This window comes from Bufo gargarizans, chromosome 3 (genome assembly GCF_014858855.1).
Source record: "Bufo gargarizans isolate SCDJY-AF-19 chromosome 3, ASM1485885v1, whole genome shotgun sequence".
Classification (NCBI taxonomy): domain Eukaryota; kingdom Metazoa; phylum Chordata; class Amphibia; order Anura; family Bufonidae; genus Bufo; species Bufo gargarizans.
The window spans coordinates 443,098,851-443,116,325 of record NC_058082.1 but is presented as its reverse complement, the minus strand read 5'-3'; positions in this window follow the sequence as shown (position 1 = coordinate 443,116,325).

The window sequence follows — 17,475 nt, the reverse complement described above, 5'->3', positions numbered from 1 at the left end:
ATCCCAATAAAATGCATTTAAATTTGTGGGTGCAATGTGAAAAAATTTGGAAGTTCAAATTCACTGTAGTTTTACGCATATGGCCTTTCCATTATAGTGGAATAAATAATTAAATGTTGCGATCTAATACCATCTAAGGACCAAATATTTTATCATGTTCTGATAAGTAAAACCATAGAATGCAAAAAGGGAGTACTTTGTTTTAGTCATCGCTGTACATATTTATAGTGTAGCATATTATACAACGCAATACAATATTAATAGTGCATTTCTCATTGCTTCCAGAGTTGGTCATTTACAATGCTCATAGCATTCTGACAAAGGTATGTGACTTCCCCCAGAGTGGTGATATGCTGTGGTAGACTACTTGTAACATGTCCAGCGCCTGTGCACACCAGGAGTTTTACCCTAGTAGTACAATACCTTTTGTGGTACCCTAGCTGGCCTTACCAGCAGGATAAGACCAACAAAACACATATACAACCTATCAAACTACATTGCATACCATACATCATTGCAAGTACATGACACTTATGCAGCACAGCATATAAATAGCAAACACTTCAAATGTGTAGTAACTGTCACATAACAGTCCAACAGTTCAGCTAGGTGGTGTTGCCACTGCAACAGGGTCAAAGTGTAGCTCATAGGAACAATGTTACGAATGATATCTGTTTTCTTGTAAGAGGGGATGCACTTTGTTTCAACTCTGTTAAACTGTTCCGGACACATGAAGTACGGTCATGGCATGTTGTCCCTGTACTTAAGGACACATGGCGTACCGGTACGTCATGTATAGTTCCGATCACCGCCGCCCAGCGGGCGGTGATCAGAACCCGGTGCCTGCTCAAATCATTGAGCAGGCCCCTTGGCTCAATGCGCCGGGGAGTCCTGTGACCCCCCCATGTCGGCGATCGCAGCAAACCGCAGGTCAATTTAGACCTGCGGTTTGCTGCTTTTCTGGGTTATTCGGGTCTCTGAGGACCCAATAACCCCGAACAGGATGGTGATTGGTGGTGTGATAATACACCACTAGAGATGTCCCGTACTATTTGCCGGCGAACAGTTGCCGGCGAATATCGCATGTTCGCGTTTGCCGCGGCGGGCGAACATATGCGATGTTTGGTCCGCCTCCTATACGTCATCATTGAGCAAACTTTGACCCTGTACCTCACAGTCAGCAGACACATTCCAGCCAATCAGCAGCATACCCTGCCTCCCAGACCCTCCCACCTCCTATCAAAAAGCAAGGACAGCATCCATCTTAGATTAATTCTGAAGCTGCAGTGTCACAAAGTTGTAATCGCAATGCGATTAATACAGGTTATATTTATCGCATTGCGATTACAACTTAGAGCTGGGTTCCTAATGGTTATATTGATAGAATATAACGAAGATTGAGAATATACTGCTATATTCGTTGTCCATTCTAGCAATACAACTATTAGGAGCTCAGATCTAAGTTGTAATCGCAATGCGAATAATGCAGGTTATATTAATCGCATTGCGAATTCAACTTAGAGCTGGGTTCCTAATGGTTGTATTGCTAAAATTGACGAATATAACAAATATAGCACTATATTCTCAATCTTCGTTATATTCTAGCAATACAACCATTAGAAACCCAGCAGCTCTAAGTTGAATTCGCAATGCGATTAATATAACCTGCATTAATCACATTGCGATTACAACTTAGATCTGAGCTCCTAATGGTTGTATTGCTAGAATGGACAACGAATATAGCACTATATTCTCCATCTTCGTTATATTTTAGCAATACAACCATTAGGAACCCAGCAGCTCTAAGTTGAATTCGCACTGCGATAAATATAACCTGCATTAATCGCATTGCGATTACAACTTTCTCAAATCCGACAGTACATTCTAGCATGGAGTCGTTCCCATGGTGATGGGGACGCTCCATGAGCACGGAAGTCGGCAGAAGCTCTAAGTTGAAATCTCAATGCGATTTATAGAACTTGAATTAATGGCAGTGCGATTTCAACTTAGAACTTCTGCCGACTTCTGTGCTCATGGAGCGTCGCCATGACCATGGGAACAGCTCCATGCTAGAATGTACTGTCGGATTTCAGAAAGTTGTAATCGCAATGTGATTAATGCAGGTTATATTAATCGCATTGCGAATTCAACTTAGAGCTGCTGGGTTCCTAATGGTTGTATTGCTAGATCCCCCTCCGGCATGCTACAGTCCAGGTGTTAGTCCCCTTGAAACAACTTTTCCATCACTATTGTGGCCACAAAGAGTCCCTGTGGGTTTTCAAATTCGCCTTCCTATTGAAGTCTATTGCGGTTCGCCCGGTTCGCACGTTCACAAACATTTGCGGAAATTCGTGTTCGCTGTCCGCGAACGAAAATTTTTATGTTCGCGACATCTCTATACACCACCAATCACCATCCTGCGATCCTGAGAGGTGATGGTGACATCACCTCTCAGGATCGCTCTCATTGGTCGGCTGGGCGGGCGAGTCATTCAAATTACTGCAGTGCTCCTCTTTTCCTCCTTTTGTGTCCGGGAGCCCGAGGAAAGAGGAGCGCTGCACGTGGATCGCCAGCTGCACGGATCTCCAGCCAGCACCCCAGCACCCCCATCTGTGCCCCAACACCCCCAGCACCACCCAGGTATTTAGGGAAAGGTAAGCTTAGGTTAGGCAGGGATATTCAGGGAAAGTTAGTGAGAAAAAAAAAAAATGGTTGCATCACACTAAATCGGGTGTCTGGGGTCCACAGCACAGCTGTGTGAACCTAGACCCCCCCAGGGGTGCTGCAGCTTGCAGCGCACACCCCACCGCTGATCAACTTCGGATGGTTTTGATCATCGATTTGGAATTTTATTTTATTTTTTTTCAAATTTTTTGCGGTTTTTTAGTTAGTCTTTTTTTTTTGTCTGTTAGGTTTAGGGTGAGTTCGCGAACACCTGTGCCCCCACACACACGCACACCAAATAAAGTTTATCATGCACGCACACACAAACGTAGGCACGCCTTTAGCCCGCCGGAAGTTCTTGGCCGAGGAGACATACGCCCAGCTTGCCTCCGAGTCCGAGAGTCCCAGTGAGGACGAGGATCTAGCGATGATGATGAGCCCCCAAGGCGACGGAGACGCCGTCAGGCGGAGCAAGGGGACCGCCCGCATTCTAGGGACCCTGTGGCCCACCCTAGTACGAGCAGCTCTGGTGCTCGTACTAGTTTTCCAGCCCACCAGTTAAATCCACCGAAGCCCCCTGCCGGTGAACTTGTCTGGTATACCCCAGAGCGTTTTGAGCCCATGATTCCTGATTTTGTAGGCCAACCAGGTATCCAGATTTCCACAGTGGGCTTCACTGTATACAACTTTTTTAGTCTTTTTTTCAGTGACCACTTTGTAAATCTAATGGTGGAGCAAACAAACCTGTACGACCAACAGTTTGTTGCTCAACACCCAGGCTCCTTTTTGGCTAGGCCCGGTGGCTGGACTCCGGTCAGTGCAGCCAAGATGAGGACGTTTTGGGGCCTCATGCTGCACATGGGCCTAGTCAAGAAACCTAGCGTAAGGCATTACTGGAGTGGGAACGTCCTCTGCCAGAACCCACTTTACAGTACGGCAATGACACAGTCCCAGTTTGAGGCCATCCGAAAATGCCTGCATTATTCAGATAATGCAGCATGTCCCCCCCAAATTTATTCTGCCTATGACCGCCTGTACAAAATCAGGCCGGTCATCGATCACTTTGGGGCCAAATTTGTACAGGCCTATGTACCTGGAAGGGAGGTCGCGGTTGATGAGTGTCACGGATGAAGTTAGCAGATAGTTGGAACATATAAATAGACGAGCGAATGGCTTGATCCCAAACTAATGGAGCTTAAAGGTGAGCCCTATAAAACCCTAAAAGCTCTCCCTGACTGCTATGCACATGCAAGGGTCTGTATGGTAGACAATTGCATGCCTGCATACCTAATACTGTGTGGCGCCTGAAAACCTTAAATAGTGAGGGGACAGGACCACCGACTCCCTGCACTTAATATAGACAGAGTCAGGGTCACCTAGAATCAAGCCAGCAAGGAAACACAATAAAGTAAAAGACCGCAAAGTGAGGCAGTATGGGAGGGATTATAAAGGAAGATGATTGGTCGAAATAAGTGACACCTGGAAGAAGGAAAGAAGATGAGAAAGTAAAACCAAAAAATAGAACATCATACAAGAGGTAGAGAAGAACGTGTGCCAGATCTTCTCACAGAACTGGCGGTGACAATGAGTCTCTCATTGCTTTCAAGGGGAGACTCCTTTTCCGCCAGTATGTTCCCTCTAAGCGGGCGAGGTATGGCGTGAATCTGTACAAGCTTTGTGAGAGTACCTCAGGGTACACTTACAAGTTTTGTGTGTACGAGGGGCGATATTCCCATATTCAACCCCCAGACTGTCCCCCCTCTCTGGGTGTTAGCGGGAAACTTGTGGAGGACCTTATGCACCCACTGCTAGATAAGGGTTACCACCTGTACATGGATAACTTTTATACTAGTATCCCCTTGTTCCAGTCCCTCGCCGCCAAAACCACGTCCGCTTGTTGGACTGTGCTGAAAAATCAGCGCGGCCTCCCTACCCATCCCCTCTAGGTACCTATCCCCAGGGGTGAGACCCGTGCCCTTACCACTTTAAACCTGTTGCTGGTCAGCTATAAGGACAAGAGGGATGTCCTTGTACTGTCCACAGTTCATGGTAGCGGCATCATTCCTGTCCCTGTGCGAGGTACCGCGGCAACGGTCCTATAGCCCGATTGTATCGTCGACTACAATCGGTATATGGGAGGAGTTGATCTATCTGATCAAGTCCTCAAGCCATATAACGCCATGCGCAAAACCCGGGCATGGTACAAAACAGTTGCGGTCTACTTGGTGCAGGTTGCCTTGTACAACTCCTTTGTGCTGTCCCGGAGTGCTGGCAACACAGGGACATTCCTTCAGTTCTATGAGGCAGTCCTCAAGGACCTGATCTTTTCTGACTGGGAAAGAGCAGGCCAGAGTACCTTGAGGCCCGGATCGTACCTGGCCAACACTTTCCAGGTGTGGTCCCCCATACTGAAAAGAAGGGACGGACCCCAAAAAGGTGCAGAGTGTGTCACAGTAGGGGGATATGGAAAGACACCACTACTCAGTGTGACACGTGCCCCGATCATCCGGGCCTCTGCATTATTGGTTGCTTCAGAGAGTACCACACTTCCATGGAGTACTAAATTTATATTCCAATTTAGTCACTGACAATCGGATAAAAAACCGGTTCTCAGAATTGAGACACTAAAACAAAAACAAAAATTCAAAAATATTATTTAGTAAAACTAAAATAAAATAAAAATGTAGACATATTAGGTATCGCCTTGTCCGTAACAGCAAGCGATCAAAAAGTCATATGCCCCCCAAAATAGTGCCAATAAAACAATCCTCTCATCCCGCAAAAAAAATTTCTCTACCTAAGACAATCGGCTAAAAAATAAAAATAAAAATACTCTTAGACTATGGATATACTAAAATGTTTTTTTTTGTTCATAAAAAGATAATATAGTGTAAAACATAAAAAAGTAGACATATTAGGTATCGCCGCGTCTGTAAGAATCTGCTCTACAAAAATACCCCTCCGACCCCTCAGATGAACACGGTCAATTTTTTTTTGTCACCTTACATCACAAAAATTGGAATAGCAAGCGATCAAAAAGTCATATGCCCCCCAAAATAGTGCCAATAAACTGTCCTCTGATCCCGCAAAAAATTAGCCCCTACCTAAGATAATCAGCTAAAAAAAATAAAATAAAAAATACTCTTAGACTATGGAGATACTAAAATGTTTTTTTTTTGTTCATAAAAAGATAATATAGTGAAAAACATAAATAAATAAAAAAAGTAGACATATTAGGTATCCGTAAGAATCTGCTCTATAAAAATAATCCTAACCCCTCAGATGAACACGGTAAAATAAAAAATAAAAACGGTGCAAAAATTTATATTTTTTGTCACCTTACATCACAAAAATTGTAATGGCAAGCGATCAAAAAGTCACTTTTATGGAGTTTCTACTCTAGGAGTGCCTCAGGGGGGCTTCAACTGGGACATGGTGTAAATAAACCAATCCAGCAAAATCTGCCTTCCAAAAACCATACTGCGCACCTTTCCCTCTACGCCCTACTGTGTGCCCGTACAGTAGTTGACGGCCACATATGGGGTGTTTCTGCAAACTACAGAATCGGGGCAATAAATATAGCATTTTGTTTGGCTGTTAACCCTTGATTTCTTTCTGGAAAAAATGTATTAAAATGGAAAATTTGCCCAAAAATCTAAATTCAGAAATTTTATCTGCATTTTCCATTAACTCTTGTGGAACACCTAAAGGGTTAACGACGTTTGTAAAATCAGTTTTGAATACCTTGAGGGGGTATTTTCTAGAATGGGGTGGTTTCTACTATGTAAGCCTCACAAAGTGACTTCAGACCTGAACTGGTCCCTAAAAATTGAGTTTTTGAACATTTCTGAAAAATTTCAAGATTTACTTCTAAACTTCTAAGCCTTGTAACGTCCCCAAAAACTAAAATGCCATTCCCAAAATTATCCAAACATGAAGTAGACATATGGGGAATGTAAAGTAATAACTATTTTTGGAGATATTACTATGTATTATAGAAGTAGAGAAATTGAAACTTGGAAATTTGCAATTTTTGGTAAATTTTGTATATTTTTATAAATAAAAATGAATTATTTTTTTTTACTTCATTTTACCAGTGTCATGAAGTACAATATGTGACGAAAAAACTATCTCAGAATGGCCTGGATAAGTCAAAGGGTTTTAAAGTTATCACCACTTAAAGTGACATTGGTCAGATTTGCAAAAAATGGCCTGGTCCTTAAGATGAAATATGGCTGTGTCCTTAAGGAGTTAAGGCCCTTTTACATGGACCGAATATCGGGCAAATTATCAGGTATGAGAACTTATGAAAAAACTTATACCCAATAATCTGACTGTGTGAAAGGTCCCGGTGACCACCCGATGAACGAGCAAACGCTCGTAATTGTGTCACCTGACAGCATAGAAAATTATCTTTGCTGTGCAGCAGATCGTTTATTTAAAACAACAGTTTGTCCTTATTGAAATAAATGTGAATGATCTGTTGATAGGTGATAAAACAAAAGGCAGCATAAACGTCCACATAGAAGGCTCTTTTTATGCTTTATGCTACAGTTGTGCAATAACACTGTGCTGATTCAGTCACAGCATATTATTAAGCAGCAGGAGCCACCTTGATTATCTTATTAGCTATGTTGTTAAACGGCTCTAAATATGTCCTTAATATACGTTGTATGTCTTCAGTATGAAATTATATGTTTTTTACGACTTGTCTACATTGACTTTTAACCCCTTCCTGCCATGATGATTTTAATTTTTTGTGTTTTTATTTTTCACTCCCTGCCTTCCCAGAGCTCTAAAATGTTTATTTTTTTCATTCTCGTTAGGGCTTGTTTTTTGTAGGATAATTTGCACTTTCTAAAAGGCATTATTTTATTTTACATACAATATAGTGGGAAGCTGGAAAAAAAAATCCAAATTGGGTTACACTTTATGGGTTTTGTTTTTTATGGCATTGCCTATGCAGAACAACTGACCTGTTATACTAATTATTTCAGTCATTATGATTACAGGGATACCACATTTATATCATTTTTCCTGTGTTTTTATATACATTGAAAAAAATTAAACATTGGAAAACTTTGAATCACCATATTCTGACCCCTATAACTTTGTTATATTCATATCTACAGAGCTGTGTGAGGGCTTATTTTTTAGTGAGATGATCTGTAGTTTTCACTGATGAAGTTTGGAGTGTGTATGCCTTTTTGATCACTTTTAATTCAATTTTTAGTGTCGGTACAGAGATGAAAAAAAGCAAACCGGCCATTTTGTCTGTCCCCCCCGCCCGTTTCAGCATTCACCATACAGGATAAATACATTTATATTTTCATACTAAAGGGCATTTTGGGACATTTCAGTGCAAATTATGTTTATTTTTAATTGTTTATTTTTATTATATATTATTTTTAAAAACTTTTTCAAACACTTAAATTAAGTCCCCTTATGGGACTTGAACATGCAACAGTTAGATTACTTGTCCTATAGACTGCAATTGAATTACCATTGCAGACTATGGGACATTAAATACTTTCTTATTGAGCCCTGCCACAGGAAGGGCTCCATAGGAACTATCACTGTGATAGCCTCAGATCCTTCAGAGCAACTGAAGCTACTACATGAATGAACAACTCTTACAATTGCCATGTGGGGGGGGGGGGGGGGGGCCATACAGGCCCCACAAGCTCAGCACTCCAGGGAAAAAGCTTCTCAGACATCATGGTCACAACTCAGCACAGCATCTGATTTCCAATCAGACGTTAGTCACAGGTGTCTGCTGTTTAAAACAAAATGCTGTTTACCATTCAAGATTTTCAGATGCAGAAATACTAATGATCTTTATTTTTATTTTATTTTTTGTAAATGGGGAAAAGGTGTGATTTAAATGTATATTTAATTTTTTTATATTTATTAAAAAAACTACCATAGTGTCACGGTGGACAGGATACAAGATACACAGAATACCACCAAACAAGTGTCTAGGCAAGAAGCTTGGGATAAAGGTCACCTTCTGACAAATCCCTACCAGCTCTCCCTAGACTTCTATGCCCACGTTCAGACCCTAAATGTGGGAATAACGTGTCCCCGTGCCTAGGCTGAAGATTCCCTAAAATCCCTAAGATGGTGAAAGGGGGAAAGAGGCAGCCTGCTCCCTCAGGACCTGGAGGGGGCAGGCGTCTTTCTAACAGCCTAGACAGACAACCACAAGAAAACAAAACCAACTTACCTTGTTTCTGAGCAGGAACAGCAAATCCTTCCTTCCTTTCTCTGAGCAAGACAGAAGCTATAACCCGCACAGGACACTGGGAGTGGGCGTAATTTAAACTCAAACCAATGAACCCACCCAGTGCACCTGAAGGGAGGCGGATACAGCTCAACTCCAATTAAAAAACAAAAGGCTACACACGTGCTGCTAACCTGGCAGACCTCCGCACATAACCTGATCTGGGCATGACACATAGACTGCAATCATTTACCATTGCAGACTGTGGGAGAATCAGTGTGTCTCTATCAAGAGCTGCCATACAACGTTGCTGCTGTATGGCAGACCTTGGAGCCTGCCACAAGGTGTCTGCTGTGTAAAACAACAGGCATCCGGAGGCTATGGTACCCTATAAGCTGCTGAAGAGGTGCCACCTTTAAAGATCTGACATCCACCATACTGTACATGTTCTAGGGAATGGGACTGACTTTCTCCGAGGCCATGTGACCGATGGTCATGGCGACAATGACCTAGGGTAAGCAGCAAGAAGGCCGTGAGGCACTTATGGAAGCACCAGGCCTTCTTAAACAGCTGATCGATGAGAGAGGCAGTTCTTTTAGTGTTAGGCACTCATCTTCAGAAGCCACCTTGACTTTGGTAGATGGTCCCGACACACATTTGATACAAAATGTGGGAGAAGAGCTTCCGTTTTTCATGTATGATAGGTATAGTAACATTGTAATCCAGAAAAATCTGTACTCCCTAGTTCCAATGTTTGCTTGTGTAACAGTGTGCTACCATATTTTTTTTGCTGTTTGTTTGTTAGCTTTATCGATATGCACCTGTGACTTTGAAAGTGCCTGTCCAAATTTTCTTGATAGAGAGATAATGTGGGAATTTGCTCTGGTAGACAGGTTAGCAGACGCAGTATAGAGGCAAGCACAAAGTCTTTAACTTAAACAGTTCAGTGTTTATTCACACAGAAGGCAAAACAAAATGACAGTTCCCAGTCTTGGTGTTCGTCCACACCATGGAAAGTCCACAGAACAAAAAACATTTGCCTTGTTAGCAGTTTTTTTATCAGCGGTCCCCAGCAGGCTTTAGGGGCCTGTTTTCCAGCATGCGGCTCTCAGCCCTTTAGCATGGCACACATCTTCAGATCCCAAAACACAGAGACTCCACAGCTTCACTGTGAGATGGAGGATAATCCACCCCACCTGACAGTGCTGACTGCTTTATATAAGCCTCCCAAGACCCGGCCTGGAACATGGGGAGTAGCCACCCACCAAGCACTTTGGCTACTCCCAGTAAGAGCCATCCCGGATCAGCTTTACAGCCATACTAACCAGCTTAAGTGTCATACTGCAATAATGACATTTTAGGAACAAATCTTCTCTTACCTCACCGAGGCCAGGAACCTCGGTGAAACATACCACCAATCAATGACGACCCCTTGTCCCTTCCTACAATAGATAAAATTTCTTAAAATTTGTTTTGTGCACGATTAGCATTAATCGTCTGTCAAATTTTATTCAGGTTTGAATAAATTCTACCCAAATAGAAAGTGCTTTTTTTTTTATATAAATATATCTTTATTGTTTTGTTTTTTTTTCCAAATATAAACAAAATAAAACAGATAGCTAATCACCAAAAAATACACACATATATCAAATCGTTTAAGACAGTGTATCACTTCCATACCAGAGAGCATGCATATATAGAAACACATCTATATTAGAATAACTCAATTTTTGCGTCAAGTCTCTGGCATGAATGTCAAAACCCAGAAAAACCATCCCCCCCCCAGATAGAAAGTGCTTTAATTGCCTTGATGTATGACACTGTGAGGTCTCTTAGGACTGTATCCAACCCCTTTCAAGTTCTTTAATGCCAAGACAGCATTAGAAATGTGTCAAGTGACAGCAACATATAGTATATTTTTATGGGTAAACAGATGGGAGTTGGTGGTAACAAACAGCCTGTTTAACCCCTTATGGACTTAGGACGTACCGGTACGCTATGTTTGCCGAGTCCTCAAGGACCCAGGACGTACCGGTACGTCCTAACTTTAAAAGTACATTGCGGCACGGCGGGAGTTAATCGGAGCAGGACGTCCGCTGAAATCATTTAGCGGGCATCCGGTCACAACGCCGGAGGAGGGTCATGTGACCCCCCGCCCCGCATCGGCGATCGCCGCAAACCGCAGGTCAATTCAGAACTGCGGTTTGCAGGTTTTACCTGGTGGTGCGGCGGCGGCGGTGGTGCCATCGGGTCCCCATGGGGCTGTAGGTGGTGCCATCGGCCCATACCAGCGCTGGGCGGCAAACTGCAAGGTAGACGGAGCCTCTAGGTGCTGGAAAAACACCTGCATAGCACCTAGAGGCTCATTTGCATAAAGATATAAGTGCTTTTTTTGAGGTATGGGCCGAACGGATTAAGGTAATAATTAGCTTGTAAGCTACATCAGACACTAGCGGATCGCTAGTGTCTGATCACCAAATATGTGATATGCAAGTGGTAGAAACCCTTTAAAAAAGCTGTTATTGTGTAAAACTTACATAAATAAATAAAAAAAGTATACATATTAGGTATTGCCGCGTCTGTATCAACCGGCTCTATAAAAATAGCACATGTCCTAACCCCTGAGATGAACATTGTTAAAAATAAAAAATAAAAACTGTGCTAAATAAAGCATTTTTTGTCACCTTACATAACAAAAAGTGTAATAGCAAGTGATCAAAAAGTCATATGCACCTCAAAATAGTGCCAATCAAACCATCATCTCATCTCGCAAAAATCATACCCTACCCAAGGTAATCGCCCAAAAACTTAAAAAACTATGGCTCTTAGAATATGGAGACACTAAAACATGATTTTTTTTTTTTATGATATTATTGTGTAAAACTTAAATAAATAAAAAGAAATACATATTCGGTATCGCCGCGTCCGTATCGACCGGCTCTATAAAAATATCACATGACCTAAGCCCTCAGATGAACACCGTAAAAATAACTGTGCTAAATAAACAATTTTTTGTAACCTTACATCACAAAAAGTGTAATAGCAAGCAATCAAAAAGTCACACGCACCCCAAAATAGTATACATATTATGTATCATATTCGTATACATATTAGGTATTAGTTAGATTTTTTCATAATATTTTTTTTCAAAATATAGTCCAAAAATTATGCCTTTTTTCTCAGATACCTTCTTCTCTTTTATAGATGTTACCCATGCTCTCAACACTCTCTGCTCTCTCTTGCGTGCATGGGGAGTGCTTCGCTGACCTGCTTCCCAACTCGGTTCCTCCAGCGGCTTGGACCAACCAGTCTTCTCCTCTTTCTTCTCAGTGGGCCCAGCCACTGGAGAGCCTTCCTGGCTATTTACACAAACTGTAGCATGCTTCTTGCTGCCAATGACTGAATACCTATAGAGGCACGTGTGCTTACTCCAGCTTTTAAAGGAACTGCACGCATGCAGCCATCTTTATCAGCCAATGGCTGCTCACCCGGGGGTATTCAGGGCACTATTTGCTATGGGAGGATGTCTGAGCAATATTCTTCAGTTCACTAGTTCCTGCAAAGGTTAGCTGTTAACATTCATTTGCCCATGTATTGACTCCTGCCTGTTTCCTGGATTTTGACTCTTTGCTGCCTATTTTAACTTCTGCCTGATCTCCGTACTGACCCTAAACTACCTGCCCTGACATTGGACTATTTACCAGATTGCACATACTCTCCCTGCCCTGACTTCAGTTTTGCTTGATCTCTTGGTGTTCCATACTAATGTCTCTTGTTCCCCGCGAATTAGTAGTCACTTGAACAGAGAGTGTCCTGTTGGTTCTCCTGCAGAGAAGTCTAGATCCACATGTAGAGTTTAAAGGGTGAATACCAGGGGCCCACTTAGGCTACTTTTACACTAGCGTTCGATCGGATCCGTTCTGAACGGATCCGATCATATTAATGCAGACGGAGGCTCCGTTCAATACGGATCCGTCTGCATTAATAACTTAGAAAAATTTGTGTGAAAGTGTGAAAGTAGCCTGAGCGGATCCGTTCAGACTTTACATTGAAAGTCAATGGGGGACGGATTCGCTTGAAGATTGAGCCATATGGTGTCATCTTCAAGCGGATCCTTCCCCATTGACTTCAATGTAAAGTCTGAACGGATCCGCTCGCCTCCGCACGGCCAGGCGGACACCCGAACGCTGCAAGCAGCGTTCAGCTGTCCGCCTGGCCGTGCGGAGGCGAGCGGAGCGGAGGCTGAACGCCGCCAGACTGATGCAGTCTGAGCGGATCCGCATCCATTCAGACTGCATCAGGGCTGGACGGAAGCGTTCGGCTCCGCTTGTGAGCCCCTTCAAACGGAGCTCACGAGCGGACAGCCGAACGCTAGTGTGAAACTAGCCTTAGATAACTCCCTTGGAAATAACCCAAATCCAAATCTGTGCAAGTGATACAGTGGGTCCACACCCGCTACATAACTTTTTCTGTCTTTTGACCTGCAAAATGGTGGCTGCTATTTTGAGTGATTTGTCCAAAACTAATTGCAAAAGTTTGGGATTTGCAAGAATCCAAATTTTAGGGATACTTGTAACAAAATGTATTCAGTTACAATAAATTAACTAATATGTAATAGAAAGATACTTGATGTCGCAGCCCTATAAATAGTCTCAGCCATCTTGGATTCAGCCATTTTCCAGTGTAGTTTGTGCAAGGAGAGATGTCAGCAGGTGCTAGGGACAGTGGTAGAAAAGATTTTAAAACTTATTTTGCTGTATAGAAGTTCAGGAAAAGGATAGGGAGGAATCATTCCACAGTATTGAAGCAGAACAGGGTTCAGTAGGGGAGTTTACAGCCTAGGTAATAGGAACAATCCTATTACACCTTGCTGCACTTTCTGCGGACCCAAATTGCCATTATACTACTCTGTAATTCCAGCAAACCTTTCTTGTGTTTGGGGTGCAAGCAGTGGCGTAGGGATAGCCATAGCAACCATAGCAGTGGCTATGGGGCCCTACGCCACTGGGGGCCCGTCCCGAACTGCATTCATTTATTTATTATTATTTTTTACACAGCCAGGCAGCCAGGTGGGCGGGGCTTGGGCGGTCCGCGGCTGTAGTGGGCGGGGCTTGGGTGGTCCGCGGCTCGGGCCTGGCTGGGGGGAAGCCAAGGAAGGAGTAGTCAGGTCAGGACTGGAGTAGGCGGGCCCGAGGCACACTGCTGCACGAGCAGAAGATGAGGTAGGCCAGTGAAGGGGGGATCTGTGGAGGACACTGGGGGGGGATCTGTGGAGGACACTGAAGGGGGGGATCTGTGGAGGACACTGAAGGGGGGGATCTGTGGAGGACACTGAAGGGATCTGTGGAGGACACTGAAGGGGGGATCTGTGGAGGACACTGAAGGGGGGATCTGTGGAGGACACTGAAGGGGGGATCTGTGGAGGACACTGAAGGGGGGGGATCTGTGGAGGACACTGAAGGGGGATCTGTGGAGGACACTGAAGAGGGGATCTGTGGACGACACTAAAGGGGGGATCTGTGGACGACACTAAAGGGGGGATCTGTGGACGACACTAAAGGGGGGATCTGTGGACGACACTAAGGGGGGGATCTGTGGACGACACTAAAGGGGGGATCTGTGGACGACACTAAAGGGGGGATCTGTGGACGACACTAATGGGGGATCTGTGGACGACACTAAAGGGGGGATCTGTGGACGACACTAAAGGGGGATCTGTGGACGACACTAAAGGGGGGATCTGTGGACGACACTAAAGGGGGGATCTGTGGACGACACTAAAGGGGGGATCTGTGGACGACATTAAAGGGGGGATCTGTGGACAACACTAAAGGGGGGATCTGTGGACGACACTAAAGGGGGGATCTGTGGACGACACTAAAGGGGGGATCTGTGGACGACACTAAAGGGGGGATCTGTGGAGAACACTAATGGGGGGATCTGTGGACGACACTGAAGGGGGGGGAATCTGTGGACGACACTTAAGGGGGGATCTGTGGACGACACTTGGGGGGGATGTTGGGGTGGAGGTCCTGGAGGGGTGTTTGGGTGGGAGCTCTGGAAGGGGTGGGAGGTCCAATAGGTATGTGGGGGTGGGAGATCCGGGAGGGGGGCCCATAATTTTTTTTGCTATGGGGCCCAGTCATTTCTAGCTACGCCCCTGGGTGCAAGTGCTGTTTGATACAGCCATTAACAGGGTTTATTAAAAGGAAATATTTCTACGTCTTATTTGCCCTTGTGCGATGCAGTTATATGTTCTAAAGCATTTTTTGTCTTGTATTAGTTGGGGAAAAAAGGACTTATTAGCCATTGTGTGGTGAAATGAGAAAAATACACCCCTTTTTGGCGTGTATTAGTGGCAAAAAAATATATATTATTTGCCGATCAGCGGTGCAGTTATATGTTCTAAAGCCCTTTTAGATGTGTATTTGTGGCAAAAAAATATACATTATTTGCCATTCAGCGGTGCAATTATATGTTCTAAATCCCTTTTTGGCATCTATTAGTGGCAAAAAATATATATTATTTGCCATTCAGCAGTGCAGTTATATGTTCTAAAGCCTTTTGTGTCATGTATCAGTGAAAGAAATAGGGGCCTATTTGCCATTCCGCGGTGCAGTCATATAAAGCCCTTTTTGGCGTGTATTAGTGGCAAAAAAATACATATTATTTGCCGTTCAGTGGTGTAGTTACATGTTCTAAAGCCTTTTGTGGCATGGAAAAGTTGAAAAAAATAAAGGCCCATTTGCCGTTCAGTAGTGCAGTTATATGTTCTAAAGTACACAAAAAAGGATTTGCAGTGAGAAAATTACAGCCCTTTTTGGCGTGTATTAGTGGCAAAAGTTATATGTTCTAAAGCCCTTATTGTCATGCAATAGTTGCAAAATAAAAATATATTTGCCATTCAGCAGTGCAGTTATATGTTCTAAAAGCCTTTTGTGGCATGTATAAGTGGAAAAATAAAAATATATTTGCTGTTCAGCCGTCCAGTTAAATGTTCTAAAGCAGTGAGAGGTCTGAGCTGCCGGGGTCATCTAGCGGTCATGTCATGTCTTGACCAGCAACCCAGCAGTTCTTGAATTATTTACTCATCCACATCCACTTCGTCGCAAATGACATCAGACACCCCCAGCCAAGAGTCGGTGGGTTCATCAGACACCTGTGCCCTCAGCTGTCCTCAACCTGCCTCTGTCCTTTTATGTTCCCTCAGCCAGAGAAGTATTATATGCTGTGGGTTCAGCTCCACTATACAGCGAACTAGAGGACAGTCAGCAGCTACTGGCCAGCCAAGATGTGGAAGAGACATCGACGCTTCCTCCGGTAGGTGGACAAGTAGTAATCAGGAGATTGGCGTGGGAGCTGGTGTTGCGAGCGATCAGGCACCTGACCCAGAGACCGTTGAGGAGGACATCAGTGACATGCAGACAGTACTCAATGATGTAGCTGATCGCACCAGGTGAAGAAGGGCCTTCATCATCATTATCGGGAGACGAGGGTGGCAGATTGCCTGTGAGGCAGTGGTGTAGCCAGCAAGTTGCTAGCGTGGCCGGGAGTCAGCAGGGTGGCAGCAGTGGAAAGTCGAGAGCCAAATGTCCCTGGGGTAGACCACCCACTTCGCAGGAGTCTACTTGCCCAGAAAGTAGTGTTGCAGGGGTTCATGGAAGCAGCGATGGTAGCAGTCACTGAGTGCGGAGTGTTGGGGGAAAAAAATCACTCCTCGGCAGTGTGGCAGTTTTTTGCAAAGCCGCTGGAAGAGGTGAACATGGGCATTTGTAGAATCTGTGGGCAGAAGGTGAAGCGTGGCCAGGGTGCCAATGCTGGCAACATGGCCCTGCGTCAACATATGCAGCGTCACTATAAATTGGCCTGGGAGAACCGTGGCTCTGATGTGGTGGCCCAGCCTGCCGCAGCAACCGCTACATCACCTAGTGGCACGCACCTGATTTCAGGCAGTCAAGGCTCCACCACCTCAGCAGAAGGGAGCTATCTGACCTTCCTATTATCTGCTGGTCCTGATACTCCTGCTCCTCCCCCTACTCCTCGTCAGTCTTTCCGTCAGCAATCAATCACTGAAGCAATTGCCAAGAGACAAAAGTATGCGTGCATTCATCCAACAGCACAGAAGCTGAACAAGCTCATGGCTAAGTTACTGGTGCTGCAGTCCCACCCTTTCCAAGTAGTGTTCTGTAGAACAGAAGGTTCCTTGAGCCTGTCGGTGTCTGCCAAAGTGAATGGCAGCGCCATCAGGTGGAGCTGTAACTACGGTCAGGGACAATACATGTCCTTTACGGCCCACTGGGTGAATGTGGTTCCTGCACAGCCACACCAGCGACTTGCGCAGGTGACACAGCTTCCGCCTCCACGTTCTCACGCCGTTGGTCCTGCGACAATGTCCGTCTCTGCCTCCTCATCCTCCACCATGTCCTCAGCCTCCACTGCAGGGACAATTCACAGTGCCCCTCCAGCATACCACGTGTGCAGGGCACGCTGGTGTCATGCCGTTCTGCACCTCGTTTGCCTGGGCGAATGGAGTCACACAGGGGAGGAACTCTGTCTCCTTCATCAAGAAATCGAATCCTGGCTTTCTC